The sequence below is a fragment of the Schistocerca gregaria genome, unplaced genomic scaffold (assembly GCF_023897955.1).
Source record: "Schistocerca gregaria isolate iqSchGreg1 unplaced genomic scaffold, iqSchGreg1.2 ptg000683l, whole genome shotgun sequence".
Classification (NCBI taxonomy): Eukaryota; Metazoa; Arthropoda; class Insecta; order Orthoptera; family Acrididae; genus Schistocerca; species Schistocerca gregaria.
In genome coordinates, this window is record NW_026062063.1 from 74,583 (window position 1) to 93,525 (window position 18,943).

Here is an 18,943-nt window from a genome sequence, read left to right on the forward strand (position 1 = left end):
GTGGGGTCAGGAGTTTGATGGAGTCAGGTGAAAGGTTTTGTAGGGGGCCTAAGGTTCTGAGGATTCCTTGAAGCTCCGCCTGGACATCAGGAATGGGATTACCTTGGCAAACTTTGTATGTAGAGTTGTCTGAAAGCTGACGCAGTCCCTCAGCCACATACTCCCAACGATCAAGTACCACAGTCGTGGAACCCTTGTCAACCGGAAGAATGATGATGGATTGGTCAGATCATGGATAGCCTGGGCTTCGGCTTTGGTGATGTTGGGAGTAGGATTAAGGTTTTTCTAGAAAGATTGAGCGGCAAGGCTGGAAGTGAGAAATTCCTGGAAGGTTTGGAGAGGGTGATTTTGAGGAAGAGGAGGTGGGTCCCGCTATGATGGAGGACGGAACTGTTCCAGGCAGAGTTCAATTTGGATAGTGTCTTGGGGAGTTGGATCATTAGGAGTGGGATCAGGATTATTTTCCTTGGTGGCAAAGTGATATTTCCAGCAGAGACTACGAGTGTAGGACAGTAAATCTTTGTTAAGGGTAGTTTGGTTGAACCTGGGAGTGGGGCTGAAGGTGAGGCCTTTGAATAGGACATAGGTTTCAGATTGGGAGAGAGGTTTGGATGAAAGGTTAACTACTGGACTGGGGTGTTGTGGTTCCAGATTGTGTTGACTAGAATTTTGAGGCATTGGGGGGAGTGGAGCTGGAAGTGGGAGATTGAATAGATGGGAGAGACTGGGTCTGTGTGCAATGAGAGGAGGTTGAGGTTTGTTGGAAAGGTTGTGGAGGGTGAGTGAGTTGCCTTTCCGGAGGTGGAAACCAGGAGATTGGATAGTTTTTTGAGGTGGAGGGTGGCATGCTGTGCTAATTTGCGGTTGGCCTGTAGGAGGATGCTATGAGCAGCCGGTGTGGATGTGGGAGAGGAAAGATCGAGGACTTTTATTTGGGATAGGAGTTGACAGGTGTGTTTATTGGCCGAGTCGATGTATAGGTGAAGGATTAAGCAAGTGAGGGCTATGGATTGTGCAGTTGGAACTGGTATAAGGACTGATGGAAAGAAGGATTGCAGCCAGGGATGGGAACTTTAAGTGTGAGGCTTTCTTCACTTTCAAAGGCCAGACATACCAACAATTAAAGGGAACAGCCATGGGTACCAGGATGGCCCCCTCGTATGCCAACCTATTTATGGGTCGCTTAGAGGAAGCCTTCTTGGTTACCCAAGCCTGCCAACCCAAAATTTGGTAAAGATTTATTGACGACATCTTCATGATCTGGACTCACAGTGAAGAACAACTCCTGAATTTCCTCTCCAACCACAACTCCTTTGGTTCCATCAGATGCACCTGGTCCTACTCCAAATCCCATGCCACTTTCCTTGACGTTGACCTCCATCTCTCCAATGGCCAGCTTCACACATCCGTCCACATCAAACCCACCAACAAGCAACAGTACCTCCTGGCCTATGCACCCTCCCACCACCACCTACTCCAGTCCTGTGACCCAGAAGGTGTACATGATCAAAGGAAGAGCCACATGTGAAAGGAGCCACATGTGAAAGCACCCACGTGATTTACCAACTGACCTGCCTACAATGTGATGCTTTCTATGTGGGAATGACCAGCAACAAACTGTCCATTCGCATGAATGGGCACAGGCAGACAGTGTTTATTGGTAATGAGGATCACCCTGTGGCTAAACATGCCTTGGATCACAACCAGCACATCTTGGCATAGTGTTACACCGTCCGGGTTATCTGGATACTTCCCACCAACACCAACCTATCCGAACTCTGGAGATGGGAACTTGCCCTTCAGTATATCCTCCCTTCTCGATATCCGCCAGGCCTCAACCTCCGCTAACTTGAAGATGCCGCCGCTCATACCTCACCTGCCTTTCAACAACTTCTTTGCCTCTGTACTTCCTCCTCAACTGACATCTCTGCCCAAACCCTTTGCCTTTACAAATGTCTGCTTGCGTCTGTGTATGTTCGGATGGATATGTGTGTGTGTGCGAGTGTACACCTGTCCTTTTTTGCCCCTAAGGTAAGTCTTTCCGCTCCCGGGATTAGAATGACTCCTTACCCTCTCCCTTAAAATCCACATCCTTTCGTCTTCCCCTCTCCTTCCCTCTTTCCTGAAGAAGCAACCGTCAGTTGCGAAAGCTAGAAATTCTGTGTGTGTGTTTGTGTGTTTTATTTATTGTGCCTATCTACCAGCGCTTTCCCACTTGGTAAGACTTGGAATCTTTGTTTTTAATATATTTTTCCCATGTGGAAGTTTCTTTCTATAACCAGAAGATATGTTTTGCACATTTTTTTGGCAGCCTGATGGGTTACAATAGAGGGAACAAAGATGAACTTGAAGTAACAAGAAATAGTCTTAAAAAGGGGCGCTCTTGATTTATTCAGTTTATTATCTGTTTAGAGACAGAGCAAGTAAAGACAACCTAATACTCAGAATATTAAATAAAAATAAATTTCAGTTACAAGGGTAATGTCAATTAGAACTAGCTCAAATTTTCTTCTCATCTTTGATATTGTGTGCTGGCTGTCACTGACACAACACTGTGCAGCAGACCAAAGAAAGAAAGTAAAATATTTTCAGTGCCTTAATTTTTATCCAGAATGCCCCATTATTTCTAACTTCAGTCATGCACCCTGGCCCCAAATCTGAGAGGCATTGGACCCGTCTGCCTGAAGAGGCAACTTCCTCAGAGGAGTCAAAAAATCAGTCCCAAAGAACATGAGCTAGAAATGGTTTTTCATAGCCATTTCTCTGACATTGTTTGTGCTACTTCCACACACAATTTTCCATTGTGTTTAGGTAAGCAGTCAGAGCCAGTTCATTACATTAATATCCATGTTGGACAGCTGTTGTTTAATGAAATAGACATACCTTCGGTTACATGCTTAACTTTCTGTGGCAAGTTTAATCATTTAATGTGACTTATTTTTGGAGTTTTCGCAATGATTTCCATAATCAGGGTCCCAGGGAAACAGGAGGAGGATTATATATATTTTTTATTTTTTTATTTTTATTTATTTTTTTTTGCTTCAGCCGGGTTTCGTGCTCATGCATTTTATTAATACTGGCTCAGCACACTAGGCACAGCATTCCGGCTTGCTCTATGGCGATGTCCAGAATGTCTATTTTTGCCAGTCTCTGATATAGTCGCATTTTTGTGGTTCCAGTACAGGCCATCAGGGGTGAGCCTGTTGCACCAACTGCTCCTCCGCACACGTAGCACTTGCTTGGCCGACATCCATGTAACTGGAAGTAAAAGCAAATACATCTCTGTGTTAAGTATTTCTCAATATTCAATTGTTACGGTGGACTACATTACTGCATACCCTAAAGGGAGTACCTGTAACTACTATACCAGCAGTTTGAAGCAGTACAAAATACGATACAATGACCTACCCCACACAATTTGTGATTGACAATCATTACTTGTGACCTTCACTCAAGCTGCTGAATCTCTATGCTAACAAACTTTAGTATGTTGAACTAGACATGGATTTTCTTCAGTTTCTATTTCATCAAGTTATACAACACATCTTCCATTTTTAATATCAGTTAATTGGACCATGCAGAAGTGCATGGACTTTGTATATAATTTGAGAAAGTGTTATTTTCTGAAACAAATGTTTCTGTGTTATCATATGTTCCTCCATTCTTGTGAGACAGAAATAAGTTAATAAAACAAGACAAAGCTTGAGGCTTAAAATTTAAGTAACAGCGTTCTAAAGACATAGCAGCACTATTATTTTCAATTTTTCATGAATAGCTAATATATAGTTAAATAATATGTAGATTAAGTACTAAGCTGTTAGGCTAAGCCTAAGTTAATTACATTAAATAATAAAATAACTTCATTGCACGCAAAAACTCAAATTTACATCAAACTAATTATTAGAGGCTTTTTTACAGCATCTCTGTAGATGATGTCATGAATAAAATTTACTGTTGGCCCGTCTCCTTAAATTGAAATCTTCACACAAGCTTGACGAGTTTCCTGACACATCCTAGTCCTCAATTTAGTCATCACCCTGTTCATTGTACTAAATATCCTTTTCACACTGCAAGTCGAAACTGGGATGGACAGTAAACATTCAGTGAGTGTCCGTAGCGCTTCGTAGCCGATGTCGGCTCTCAGAATGAAAGAAGCCACATGAGAAGACTTACCATCTAATAACAGTGTTCATGTTTGTAAGCCCCAAAATTGAGCACAGTTCTTTACAATCATTATCACTAAAATCGTGAAATTCTTTAAAAACTTTCAAAGTATGCTCTTAGTTCTATCACTTTTATTGCCTTCTCATCAAGCTGTTGCTCAATTTCATCAATCATACTTTCAACAAATTTCCTTGCACTTTCTGTAGCTTGAATGTGCTCCTCTACATTTAGGAATACCACACCTTTAACTTCTGTTGCATCCTCTTGCAGTTTCTTAATTTCATTAAGAGTCATTTTCTGCACTATGTCCATTGCAGTCACAGACAATGTGTCTTAAATGTTCCGGAGTTCCAGGAAAAAGTAGAGGGATTCGCTAAATTTTAAGTGATTGTGTCTGCAAAACTTTACGGGAGTTTGAGACTGCATTTAACATTTCGTCTAAAATCATTAAACCTACAATGAAATTAGAATTCATCATTTCTAACAAAATTCCTCCAGCTAAACTTGTTAAATCTGTGCCATCCTTTTGTATATGTTCACATGCCATTATAATGGACTTGTAGGTTAGGAAAATAAGATGAACTATGTGATAGGTACTAAATCATCAGATGTCAACAGCTTTGGGTATTTTTAAAACAGGTTGCGTTAAAGCACACTGAATTTCATGCAAAACATTTTCTCATTTGGAAGAACCATGAAAAAGTTTGTAAGTGCCTTAATGGGGTGTTTATTCCTACATTTAGTGTCAGCAATTGACAATACATGTGCTCTACAGTGAACGTATCACAGCTTATAGCCATTCCTCTCTGACAATCGAACGCGGACTCCTGAGATAGAACCACTAAAATTAGCAGCACCGTTGAAAGAACAAGATGATCTGTCATAAGAGTTTTTTCCTTTAGTTCAGTAGCAATTGCTGTAAATATTGATTCAGCTCAAGTGCTTTTCCACTCAACGAGACATAAAAATCTTTCCTTCACCTCAAATGATGGAAACAGTGCTACATTTCAAATTACTAAAGACAGTTGACTTTGGTTGGATATAGTTGTAGATTTGTCTGCCATTAATGAAAAATATTTGTCATGTAAAAGGGTTTCATCTTGAAAGTCTAAAGACTCTCCCAAACAAGTCAAAAATTCTGATGCAGTATACATACTAAGATATATGGACCTTTTGCTCTGAAATTTTAACCACTGTTCAAGGTTAATGTCCCTTTTCAGTACAACCTTTCTAATTAGAGGTTCATATTTGTTGTGTGGGGTATTTCTTCCTTACTAAGGAAATACAGACTTCGAATGAATGATTACGATGCTTTGCAATTTAAAGCTTTTAAGTTTTCATTTTGTTTAAATTTATGTGTATGATTTGCTGCAATGGCTCTTGCATGTTTTTCTGACTTGGTGTGATTTTCTAGTTTTCCCATGCTTCCAGTAGAGTCTTTAAATTTAGTGAAAGGTACAGAAATGAACACTCCTCCTGTTTTCTGTAGAGCTTCGATATCATTTATTAAATGCAATTGAAACAATTTGCAGAAAGCCCCACCCTGATTGTGATCAAACTTCAACAAATTGTGCTTACACTCCCATTTTTGCTGATACTTAACCTCGCATTCACTACTTTGTTTAGAATTGAAATTCATGGATGGGCCAGAAACAGCACATTTATCGTTTGAAAACTGTGGAAGGGAAACTGATGACTTGGTAGACCTATGCAGTTAGTCACAATCACTAGCATTTCTTTCAGTAGAGTCACTCTTGTGTGCCTTTTGCAATACAGTGTCTTTATCAGAAAAGAAAGAAATTAAAGTTTGTTGTTTCGACATTGTCAGTTTATAACAAAAAGAAGTGTGTGTGCCAAAATACAAAGACTGCACGTAGTACATTACATAATCACATCACACTTGCTTAGTAACTTGTCGACTGACAGTTACAACCTTACAACAATTTCAACAGTGCATTGCATTTTTATACAACAATGAAAGCTTAGATTATACTCATAGAGCAGTGTTGCCAAACATTTCATTCAGTAAATAAAACAGGACCCTCAGTCTTTTACATTTAGTAACATACAAATTAAGCAAGGTGGTCCACTGAAATAGCAGGGTTCTCAGTGTTCCATAACAGACATAAACCACTCTCAACTAAAATGATCACACCATCTCCCCCTCCCCTTTTTTCCATGTTGACCTGAAATCACAATAATCTGTTTAAGGACAAAATTGTCATAAATACCAAAAATCACATAATGTGACTCATTTGTGAAGTGTCTGCTTTGCTTACTGTAATCAGGGTCCCTGGGGAGCACACAGAGTATAATTAATTTTTTCAGCTGCTTTACCCACATTTCCTTTTTGTGTACCTCATTAATTTGTGAACAGCACACTTAACAGAGCATTCCTTTCCTTTGTTTCAACATTCCACATGTGTATAATTTCAGCCAGCCTCTGGCTGATTCTGTTAGTGTTGGTGAGGGCAGTCATGAGTGCTGCTGCTGTTCCCACCACTTCGCAGCATATAAAACAGCTACTTGCCCTGGCTGGCAGACGTTCTTGGAACTGGAAGTACAAGCAAACACAAATATGTGGCAACTATTTGTCAATATTCATTTACGTTACACTGCACTACAATACTGCATACCATAAAAGAAGTACTGGTAACAACACTGCTGGCCATTAAAATCTCTACACCATGAAGATAATGTGCTACAGACATAAAATTTAACAGACAGAAAGAAGATGCTGTGATACGCAAATGATTAGCTTGTCAGGGCATTCACAAAAGATTGGAGCCGGTGGTGACACCTACAATGTGCTAACATGAGGAACATTTCCAACTGATTTCTCATACACAAACAGCAGTTGACTGGCGTTGCCTGTTGAAATGTTGTTGTGATAACTTGTGTGAGGAGGATAAATGCACACCAAGTCTATCGTGACATTGCTGCCTGTGTTGGTTGAGATACAATGACAGTTAGCAGCATATGGAATCGGTGGGTTCAGGAGGGTAATATGTAATGCCTTGGTGGATCCCAATGGCCTCGTACTTTTAGCAGTCGAGATGACAGGCATCTTACTCACATGGTTGTAGCGGATTATGTGGCCACGTCTCAATCCCTGAGTCAACAGATGGGGAAGTTTGCAAGACGACAACCATCTGCATGAACAGTTCGATGTTTCCAGCAGCATGGACTACCAGCTCGGTGACCATGGCTGTGGTTACCCTTGACGCTGTATCACAGACAGGAGGGCCGGCAATGGTGTAGTCAATGACAAACCTGGGTGCAGAAATTGCAAAACATTAATCTTTTGGATGAATCCAGGTTCTGTTTACAGCATCATGATGGTTGCATCTGTGTTGGCGACATGACTGTTGGAAGCGTGTATTTGTCATCGCCATACTGGTGTATCACCCGGCGTGATGGTATGGGGTACAATTGGTTACACGTATTGGTCACCTCTTATTCGCATTTATGGCACTTTAAACAGTGGACATTACATTTAAGTTATGTCACAACCTGTGGCTCTACCCTTCGTACGATCCCTGCGAAACCCTACATTACAGCAGGATAATGAATGATGGTATGTTGCAGGTCCTGTACAGGCCTCTCTGGATACAAGAAATGTTAGACTGCTGCCCTGGCCAGCACATTCTCCAGAACCCTCACCAACTGAAAAAGTCTGGTCAGTGGTGGCTGACCAGCTGACTCGTCACAATACGCCAGTCACTACTCTCGATGAACTGTGGTATCGTGTTGAAGCTGCATGGCAGCTGTACCTGTACACACCATCCATGCTCCATTTGAGTCAATGCCCAGGCATATCAAAGCCGTTATTACGGCCAGACGTGGTTGTTCTGGTTACTGATTTCTCAGGATCTATGCACCCAAATGACTAAAACTGACATATGATTACATTTTCACATATAGTATATTTGTCCAATGAATACCCATTTATCATCTGTATTTCTTCTTGGTGTAGAAATTTTAATGGCCAGTAGTGTACTATTATCAGCTATAATTGAGACAGTCTTTTTGTTGTGCCTATCTGCCACTCAGAATCTCCACTATATGGTGGGCAGCAACTTCCTTTCCACAATGTAATTAAAACACAGTAGCATGTAGTAGTATGTTAAATGAATGAGACTGCCCCTGCCGGTCTGGGGTAAGACTAGGCCTGAGGTATTCCTGCCTTTCGTAAGAGGTGACTAAAAGGAGTCCCTTCCCCACTAAGGGGTAGCTTGTGCCTACTTCCGGAGACAGATGGTTCAACGACTTACATTTGTGGTCATCTTGGTTTTTCGCTTATTCTGGTTTCTTCCGTTCTGTTTCCTTTCTTTGTCCTTCTTCCTCTCACGGTCTTCCTTACTTTTTACCTTGCCTTGTTCCCCTCTCCTCCCTATGCGTGCCTTCAGGCCGACCCACTCGTTCGCATACGTTGCTGGTGATGGGGTAAAGCGTAATTCCCCTTCCTGGGTAGACAAGTAGAGCCTGTGCATACCCCCTGGTAAAGGCCAGGCCCAGGGAGGGGTGATTACCTAAGCTGACACCTTCTGAACATGTCGATTGGTCCCTCCGTCCGTTTCTCGGGAGGTGTGACGTGTGGTGTAAACATTCATCTGAGGTGGGAGTGGCCTCTGGGAGAGTCCACACAAGGAATGAGCACGCCATTGGAGACAGTAGCAATCATGGGGGATTCATCCACAATGGATTTCTCTTCTCCTCTCTCCACTTCTGCACAAGAACGGAAACTTGACCAGCCACCCGTGACAAACGTACTACAGCCTGCTCCAAAGTTCCTCGTAGTTTCTAGATCTTAAGACGGAAAGGATTTTTCATCTGTCAACCCTTTTGTTATTCAGAAGGGCGTGACGGCTGTCCATAGGTCATGAAAAAGGTCAACAATAAACATCTACCGACCCGGACACTTTTATTGACCTTTGCTAGTGTTCAGCTGTCGTCGCGCATCAAAGCGGGCTAAGAGGTTATTTCTGTTCACCCCTATGTCCCGACACCTATGCGCTGCTACAGTGTCAGCGTTTTAACCACACCTGCCAGTCTTGTTCTAATGTGGCTAAATGCGTCACTTGTGGCAGGGACGTCCATGAAGGTGACTGTCCGCATCCGTCTCCTTGTTGCATGAACTATCAGGGTGACCATGTAGTGTTCTCTTGCGACTGTCCCATCTAAAAGGATGAACACTGTATACAGTAAATTCGGGTCAAAGAGAAAGTGTCCACCTTGGCTGCTTGCAAGATTTTTGTTAGTAGGAGGCTCACGCTGCTCCTAGCTGGGAAATACAGTACGGTCCTCGCCTCTTGTCAGACTACCAGGGAGGTGTCGACGCAGACATGCGATCTGACTTTTAGTGCAACAGTTGTCCGCTCGGCCAGTGCTAAGATTGCTTGGTCAATGTCTCCTCTTCCTCCCATCACCCCTAACACACAAGCACCTTCATCAGCTTCTGCAAAGCTAAGACCCAGAAGTCAGATGCGTAGGCATTAGAGAAGGAACGGTCCCATGAGGACTTCATACATACCAGGAACTCCCAGCCATCGACGAGTACTTTGACTACACGATCTTTCAAGAAGGCTCATAAGAAGAAAAGTTCACCTTCTCCTCCACTGCGCATTACTTCTCCTGCGACACACCTCAGTTGTCACCTCAGGCCACCATCCTTTTTGCCTGGCTGCACCACTTGTAGCAGAACATCTGGCCGTTCACCGGCAGAAGAAGCTCCCCCTCCTGACCATCTTAACATGGTGGATGATGAATCTATTGAAAAAAATGGACTATTACTCGGCCTATTGATAGCGGCAGCAGTTCTCGCTCCAAGCCAGGCCCTTGGTGGCCTCCGAGGTGACCGAGGTGACCCCTTATTGCTTCTCCTTTTTCTTTTTCTTCTCACGATGGCACTACTTCATAGGAATATTCGCATCATTCGATCAAATGCTTGCACTGTCTGTTCGTAGTAGCTCTCCAGGAAAACGTCTTTTAAGTACTTTTTCCCCACAATTTATACATGCAATATTAGAATAAAAATATTTAATGCATCCACAGAACTGACTTCAGCAATATCATCAGGACCTGTACACAATATGTAACTGACTGTGGACATAATTTTCCAATGATAACAAAGATATCAGTTGGCAACAGAGTGAAGAAAATGGGTTGTTACTCCCGTTTTCCACGATTATAAGTGATGAATAACATTCAGAATTGTTTTTGTTTTTAACACTGATAGAACACGAATTAGTCTTCAGTTGGCACAAATTAAAATGGTCAAAAGTCAAACACCGATTGGTATAAATAAATACGTATTAAGCAGCTGGTAGTTACAATTCTTAAAGTAATTTAATCATTTTATGAGCGCATTACCTTCCACGAGTTCAATGCTAGACCCATAATTTTGGAGACAGAAGAACTGACAGGAATAGATGTCCGCTAGAAGACTAAATTCAGTAAACCAATATTTTTAGGCAACCCAGTGAAGGCAAATTTTCACGTATAACACAGGCACATCAATACACCAACACATAAATACGCACTATGAGCACTGTGAGACATCACCCAATCTTCCTAACATCAGCACCCCTTAGGTTTATAGGAAAAATTATGCTAAGACGCCACAAAAACTTTCCAAAAACTTCATCCATTACATACAATACACCCTGCAACTGAAAAAGCATATAATGTAAATGTTCTAGAGAAACAAAATACCTAAATTACAAAATCAATAAGTACCACAATGATCTTCAGTGCTCACATTAATGAAGTAAGAAAAGCAGCAGCTCTAATCCCTAGAAACATTTTGGCGATCATGAAACAAAAAACACATGTTGGTACACCGTACAAAACAACTCTCAATTCGACTGATTCCATTGCTTTTTCGAAAACCAAGCAACAGAAGGAGCCCAATCAACAAATTCCAAAGTTTCAATCCTAGGAACTCAGCAGACCTTTGGCAGAACTTTAAAAGAATCACAGGTCAAAACCAGAAGGATGACCACAAGGAGTCATGAAGGACAAGAAGGCAACTGTTTTTCCAAAACTTACTAAAGTGGTACACTCACACACATAATGTGTAAATTTCAACAAATTTAAAGAAGGAACTGCACAAGCACAGAATAGTGAACTTTTTAACAAACACAAGCTACAGCCTACTATGATGATCAAACTAACTACATAAGATATCGTCTCAGCAGAATGGGGAATAAGACAGGGTACCTGGTGTGGATAGAGCCACACCTCAACAAAACTCTCACTGCTGCACTCGGGTTAGTAATAAATCCCTTACAAACAAAAGAACAAACCAGTAAAAATATTCCTAAATCACAGTAACTATGGGTGGTTGCATTTCTGTCAGACAGCAAAGGACTTCCAAGAGCAGTTAAACAGAATGGAGAGTGTCTTGTAAGGAGGATATAAGATGAACATCAGCAAAAGCAAAATGAGGATAATGGAATGTAGTCGAATTAAATCGGGTGACGCTGAGGGAATTGGTTTAAGAAACGAGAGACGGTTTTGCTGTTTGGGGAGCAAAATAACTGATGATGGTCGAAGTAGAGAGGATATAAAATATAGACTGGAAATGGCAAGGAAAGTGTTTCTGAAGAAGAAAAATTTGTGAACATCGAGTATAGATTTAAATGTCAGGAAGTCTTTTCTGAAAGTATTTGTATGGAGTGTAGCCATGTATAGAAGTGAAACATGCACGATACCTAGTTTGGACAAGAAGAGAATAGTAGCTTTTGAAATGTGGTGTTACAGAAGAATGCTGAAGATTAGATGGGTAGATCACATAACTAATGAGGAGGTATTGAATAGAACTGGGGAAAAGAGGAGTTTGTGGCACAACTTGACCAGAAGAAGGGATCGGTTGGTAGGACATGTTCTGAGGCATCAAGGGATCACCAATTTAGTATTAGAGGGCAACGTGGAGGGTAAAAATCATAGAGGGAGACCAAGATATGAATACACTAAGCAGATTCATAAGGATGAAGATTGCATTAAGTACTGGGAGATGAAGCTTGCACAGGATAGTGGCATTGAGAGATGCATCAAACTAGTCTCAGAACTAAAGACAACAACAACAGATGTCTATGGCCTCCTTATGTCTTGCTGCTACCAATGAAATTGTATCTACCAAGACAAATAGATAAATTAAAACACTACAAGAGTAGATGGCAAAAGGTGAATAGGGGTAAAATTGGCTGACTCACAGTTAGGGAAGACAAAGGCAAGTTGTCATAATTTGCTGTTTTCAGTCACTGCTGCTGCTGCTGCTGCTGCTGCTGCTGCTGCTGCTGCTTAGCAGACAACTCCAACAACTACAGTATATGCTACTGAACAGGCCACTGCCAGGAAAGTTACACATAGTTTGTGAGTGCACATCAATGTCCCGCGTCTCAGCATTTCTTCACACTAACTACTACTTTCTTCACTCCATTTTTCATTTTATGACCTGTATTTTCCACTGTCCCCATCCTTGTCCCATCTCTGTTATTGTTATATGCAATGCACTCAGTTTTTTTGCTTTTATTAACTAATGCACAATGTTTTAGCACTAACCTCTTTCTTGCAGATTACCCTGTGTTCCACCTTAAAGTTCTCAGGTTTTTGGATCTTGTCCAGTACAGTCGCAAACAATCAGTCTTCCCTTCTCATCCTGACTGGTAAGTCTTCCCTAACCCAAGGCTCTAGGTGACTTTTCCAAACTCAATCCCTTTTCCTAAAGTCCTATAGTTCCTTTCCCTGCATCCCTCTTCCTTCTCTTTCAACCCTTCTCTGAGGACAGAACTAGTGGCTCCAAAAGTGTGTGTAAGTGTGTGACCCCTTCTGCCCCACTGAGTAGATTTTTTATCTATCTAACAGCAACATAAACTGTCAGACTATCCAAACTGTGATGTAGGCTGCCATACATGCTGTGGTGGGAGGCATACTTACGATAATGACAATAGACACAGGTGACGCAGCAAGTGTTATTCCCCAAGGCCTGTTTGAAAAATAATGTCATCTGATAAACCTGCCTAAATTATCAGGATTTTAGCAGCCATAGCATAGCACACAATCTCAGATAATTAAATGGCAGACTTGCATTCTGCTGGTGACAGGGAATGTAGCAATGATAAGCATGTTGCTCATAATAAAGGAATTCATCATGGACTGCCTACATGGAGGAAATTCTATATTATGTTCACAAATGTAAAGCACAGTCTCATCTCATTGGAATGAAAATTGCCAGGTGATCAAATCACAGTTCGTCAACATAGAAAATAACAAATCTTTACACCAACATACTGAAATACTCACTCGACTGAATACTGAACAGAAAATTAAGTTGAAGTTATGAGAATCTCAGTCTTTAACTAAAATTGAGAGAAAAGGTATAGTTAATATTTCAGGGAAATGAGCTGAGATATTTGAAGAAAAAACTTGTGTTATCTGAATATTTCAGCACATGTACCATTCTGTCTACCTTTCTGCCCATTCCTTGTTTGGAACGGACAGCTGTCCGTTCCAGTTGCACATGATGAAGCAATTAGGCCATAAAACAGCCCAACCTCTAACCTCTTGTTAGCTGCAGCTAAGGCTGGGAGTAGTATTAGGCTGGTATTGCCCATGACTGAAATTAATAAAATGGTAATCCTGTGTGAATCTCACCAGAAATTTTTATATCAACAAATCCAGTGGATCCAAGGGATCAGGTACTTCATTTCAATTAATTTCAGTGTGTCATACTCGTAGACACTTCTAGAAAGACAATGCTTTTATCTTTACAGGTCATACCTACCAGTTTAGAATGATTTTGTTTACTCTCAATGTGAGTGGTGGTTTGATTATAGCACCAATGGATTATTTATTAGACCTGGAATTACTAAGAAGAATTACTTTATTTGTGCATGATTTGTTGACTGCCACACTAACTTGGGAAGAGCATTAGGAGATGTTAGAGGCAGTTTTATATCAATTTCAAAAAATGAAATTTGGTGGTGAGAAAATGAATTTCTTGTAACACATAATTATGCCTCAAAGTGTTCTGACAACAAAAATACAATCAGTTCATTGCTTTCTAGTGTCCCAGACAAGGAGGCAATTAAAAGTACCTTCAGATTTATCCAACTTCTAGTGTAACTTCATTCCAGACCAATTATCAAACGCAGATGTATTACTGAACTTTCTACACAAAACAGATGTCATAGATTTGGTCAGAAATAGGCCAATCTGCTTTCAGTAAAATCAAAAATGTACTAGCAAATTCACAATTGTTGTAACATATGGATATGTACCAGGTTGGGAGCTTGCCCCTTACAAATCAGAGGCATTTACAGTACATGAAATGTCTGTAAAATACTCTTTGCTAGTGAGCCTACACGGCCACTGAGTTAAAAGTTCCCACTATTATATGTACTTTTAGGAAATTCCGTCACTGTTTTGTTGGTAATCACACCAAAGTATACTGTGATAACCAGCCTTGAAGCTTCCTTCTCAATTGAAAATTACTGCACACAACACTGGTTCAGTTCTACAATATGGTTTTGAAATAGTTTATGTAAAAGGAGAGAATGATGTAGTAACTTGGGATCTAAGGGATAAAGTACTAAATATAAGGTCTTACTGATGCAAGAAAACATTTATCATCTGCATTAACTATATTTAGTTACATGTCTCACCTCAGAGACAGCCCCCCCCCCCCCCCCCCTGTGGAGAGAAATCTGAATACAATTTACCCTTAACCCACCTGAGGCACTAGTTACATACTGTGTGCTTCACAATAATGTATTACGTTATTGCTGTCTCATGAGATATAACAACTGGTAAAAGCTAAGCTTGTGCACCCATAGAGCACTGGGGATCCAGGAGTGGGTAAATGTGATGAGAAAGTCAGTGAGTATTGCTATTTTCATTTCCTCCAAAGCAGCATGTAATGGATTATCCACAAATGCCTAGTCTGTCAAAATGTTGAACCTCTGAACCATGGCTCCAAAGGTGAGCTACACCTAGTCATTACCAAGAAACCCCTGCAAATCCTTGCCATTCACTTAAGGTGGTCCCCTTCCCTGGAGCTGTGCAGGTGTTACACATTGTTACAATATGTGAGCAATTTTCTAAATGTGTCAACTTACATATATTGAAAAGTGCCACTAGTGCAGTGACAATATGACAGGCGATTAAAAATTACACTCCACATGTTGGAAATCAAGAAGTAATCGTTTCTGAAAATGAACAAAACTTTACTTGTGTAAAATGTAAAGTTCCTGCATGTTTATTAAATTGAACAGATCCTAAATCAAGTTACCATCCTGAAAGTAAACCCTGAGAAAGAGAGCTTTGAGAGTTGGAGAGGTTAATGAGAACTTCTGCTTTAAACAACAAATTTTATGGCCAAATTACTTTTCATTATTTCAAGGATATTTTAATAATCTACTTCATACCTCTATATAATGCTCTGCTACTCTGTTTGTCTCAACCTCTTCACCCTCTGCTTTATGTATGTGGCACTATCCTCACCTACACAAAGAACATTATGTATGAGAACAGATGTGTGTAGAATAGCTGAAATGTGAACAGAAACAGATGAAAACATTTCTGAAAGTAATTTATTGACAGAAATGGCTTTTGCGTAGGTAGCTCAGTCAACAGAACATATGAAAATGAAAGGCAAAGTTTCACAGTGCAAGTTGGAGAGCTCCACATCTGAATTAATTTACATTTTTTATTTTTATCATAAATAAACTTATAACTAAGTAACATTACACTACTAAAAAGTACCTTTACGCAGAATGTGCCTTAGTCTTATAGCAAATGACAGCAGTGTTTTGGACCAGACGACAATGCAAGCTGCTGGCATCTGAACGAGCAAACGTGGCCGTCCACAGATCTGGTGCTTGGAGTTGTAATCTGCCAGCAATTTTCATATCACATCACACACTACTGGCGAGTGACATATTCACTATGGGGACATTTATCACAGCTTCTGAAGCCACAGGTATTGAACACTTACCGCAAGTCAACAAATTTGAATCTGAGGAGTAATTTTTGTAAAAACTATGACATAACTCTGTTAATTGTAAACAACTCTGATAGATATTCAGAGATTTGTAAATTAGTATAATGTTACTATGTAGCCAGTGTTCCAAGCACCAGATCTGTGGACGGCCACGTTTGCTCGTTCAGATGCCAGCAGCTTGCAGTGTCGTCTGGTCCAAAACACTGCTGTCATTTGCTATAAGACTAAGGCACATTCTGCGTAAAGGTACTTTTTAGTAATGTACTGTTACTTAGTTATGAGTTTATTTATGATAAAAATAAAAAACGTAAATTAATTCAGATGTATATCAAACAATTCTGAAAATTATAGTGCACTTGTAACACAGCTGATGGTTATAAAAACCAAATAGGTAACTGAAATGTGATTAAAATGTAATTACATTTTAAATAGTAAAACCTTAAAAGTACACTAGGGATAAAGAATACGTTATGTGACACTATTTGCTAGTATTCACTGTTTCAATTTTATAAAGTTGTATGTCTTAATAATTACTAGGACATTCTGTTCTCATTTGTGCTTGCGTTTGGCTAATGGGGTGGTGAAGGGGAGGAGGATGGTGGGGAGGTGGGGGGTGGAAAGGCAACTGTCAGATTTCAGTCACAACATACATGCCTACTGAACTTTAAACTGTCATTTCTCCTTAGTTGCTCAAGAAGAGACCAAAAGCACCAGCTTCAAATATTTTCTGATTAAGCAGCCCACAATCAAACAAAACTAAAGAGAGAATAAAAATGCTGAGTAGTCCACTATGCCTCACTAATAGACATATTAATGTATAAACCATGTAAAATGTGCCCTGCAGGAATGCCACCCCAGAAGAGTGTCTTGTCAATATACAGAAAAGGGCAAAGAGTCATCAGAAAAAAGATAGAGCAAGATACCAAACAAAGAACAAATAATTATAACATAGAACTAGAAGAGACTTTGCCCAACATTAAACACCTATGATAAAGTGGCATGGGGGATCCAGGGGAGTTGAAGAACGTCATGGTGTGGTTATCTTATGGAAGGGGAGGAAACCGAAAAGAGATTTAGGTGACAAATCTCATGCTGTAGAGAAAGTTGTTTTTCAACTGTGGTTCTTAGATGATTTACACATTGAAATCAAACAATAGCTGCACCAGACACTCATTCTAATGTGAAGTTTAGTGGTCATTATGCACCCACAGAAAGCTAAAGATTGGTTATAAGCCAGCTGGAGTTTGATACAGGCTACCAGATCTATTTGAAGGACACAAACTGACATTGGGTTTGGGGGATGAATTGAAGAGCTGGGTAAAAAAAGTTATTCCTCATGTCCAGACATTAATAGACAGGACGAGCCTACCTTCAGAAAGTATCAGACTCAGAAAATTATTCGAGATAGGAATTTCGCTGCTTTGACAAGTCGTTCATTCCTCAGGTGTCTTCCATACAAAATGACCTTATTTCATGGTCCATTTGATTCTCTCCTTGTGTACAGTATAAAATGAATTATGGTTCAGGGGTATAGCAGATACATTAAGTATGCATACATAACAAAGCTGGGACTGCAGAGCTAGTTATGTGGAATTGGAACAGACAAGAAAGCGTGGTCCGTTCCCCACAGTCTACATTAATAAATATAGTTCACTGTCTAATTGAATATAGAAGCTGCAGGCTAATACCTCATACTGGCAGATATAAAATTAGATTGTTTGCACATTCTACAAAAATCTGTGGAAACTTTGTCCTAAAACTGTGGATGTTGCCAATATCAAATCAACATAAGAAAAAAAAATAGTCTTGTTTTGAGATTTATTCTGACAAAACGAGACATTTAAGTTCAATGCCACTGCGCACATAAACATGAATCATTATTCACGTCACAATAATAGATACAAACCCATCATCTGCTGACAAGAAAAGCAGACATTGATTCTGGTAACGTGGAGTGACGTTAGTATGATACAGTAAAGTCCTACTGAATTATTAATGTTAGCTGGGGAGGCTCTTAGAGTTACTGTATCTTTAGTTAAGCTAACTCAATAGTAAATAAGAATTTTTAGATGCCGGTCAGGAAGAACACAAACTCGCACAACCTACCACCCGCAATTTCAGTACAGAACATACACGCAAGTAATACATTGATTTTTACCACACGCAGGGAGGCTTACTGTAGCAAGCGCAATACTGCATCTTTGCATTGGTCTTGTAATGAATAATACCACTGCCTCCAAAGCTGAATGTCACTGACAGCTTTACGCCTATAGCAACTCGAACTGACTTTGATTCTGTGCGAAACAACGAGAACTTTTATAGTTCTGTAACTTCTAACACATGTAATTACTGTAGCTACCCACTTAATGTAATACTGTATGGGACGTGATCATTACCTTTCCATTCCGACGCAAGTGCACGTATTACTCCTGCATTTTCACGCCTAGAAAAGCAGCTGCAATACTGCTGCTCCGCTCTGCCATTGTGAACTAAAGGTGGCAAAAAAAAAAAAAAAAAAAAAAAAAAAAAAAAAAAAAAAAAAAAAAACTGAACTGATAGAAATAACCACTTACTGAGAAGTAACGGTTACTGCGATAACCGTTCCTCTGATACAGGCAGTTATTTCAAAAACTGTCGAATGTCAACAGTGCCTCGCACCATCTGTTGACCGAAGATCGTACTATGCTTTCCTGTCAACTCATCGGAGATCTGGCTAGGAACTAGGGAGAGGGTAGATCATTTTGTAGGCGTTCTATAGGCCATGGGAATAACTGT

The 18,943-nt window shown here is 40.3% G+C and overlaps 1 long non-coding RNA gene across 1 annotated transcript; it reads right to left on the reverse strand.

Moving 5' to 3' along the window:
• Positions 1-6,634: 6,634 nt before the first annotated feature.
• Positions 6,635-18,365, reverse strand: LOC126318761 (uncharacterized). Its single transcript, XR_007557477.1, has 3 exons — positions 18,075-18,365; positions 15,594-15,669; positions 6,635-6,718 (listed from the first exon to the last, which is right to left on the reverse strand). It is a non-coding gene; the product is annotated as an uncharacterized LOC126318761 (long non-coding RNA).
• Between the last annotated feature and the right edge of the window lie 578 nt (positions 18,366-18,943).